Source organism: Mastomys coucha, chromosome X (genome assembly GCF_008632895.1).
Source record: "Mastomys coucha isolate ucsf_1 chromosome X, UCSF_Mcou_1, whole genome shotgun sequence".
Classification (NCBI taxonomy): Eukaryota; Metazoa; Chordata; class Mammalia; order Rodentia; family Muridae; genus Mastomys; species Mastomys coucha.
This window is the reverse complement of record NC_045030.1, coordinates 61,994,300-61,994,931: the sequence shown is the minus strand read 5'-3', so window position 1 is coordinate 61,994,931 and position 632 is coordinate 61,994,300.

Genomic DNA, 632 nt, shown 5'->3' with positions numbered 1-632 from the left:
ATCCTAATCAATTGAAATCCAAAAATATGAGGAATTAGAAATTTGTTGATTGTCATCTGATGGTCTCTATAATTTGGTAACGGAGAAATAGGTCCAATATTGGACAACCTATATATATTTTCAGCTTGTTTGTTCGTGACAGTGTCTGGCTGTGTACAACATAAGGGTCTTGAAATCTTGCTTCTCCTATCTCAGCCTCTCTATTAGTAGTATTGTTTATTTCATGTCTTTACACTATACTATGGTTTTCAGAGCAGCTTATATATTTCAAAAGTATTTATATGCCCAAAAGAAACATAGATGATTAGGGAGTGGCTTGTAAGAGAACAACAAAGAGTGAGACTGAATGCTTTGCTTGAAGTTTGTAACTTTTGTATCAAGTTTGAAGAAGAGGACTTTATAAGTTACTCCTTCTCTGAGATGAATGCTTTTCCAAATTATTACAACTAATGAACCAAATTTTTACCCTCACCTAATGTCTGTGCCACCCTCCAAACAGAACCATTGTTCATTGAAACAGTTGGTGAATGACTCTATGGATAGACCATCTTAATAAACACACCTTTTCTTAAACGAATGTAACCTGTTCTCTGTGGGATGAGAATAAAGTCACTCACTCAAGTCAAATAGCT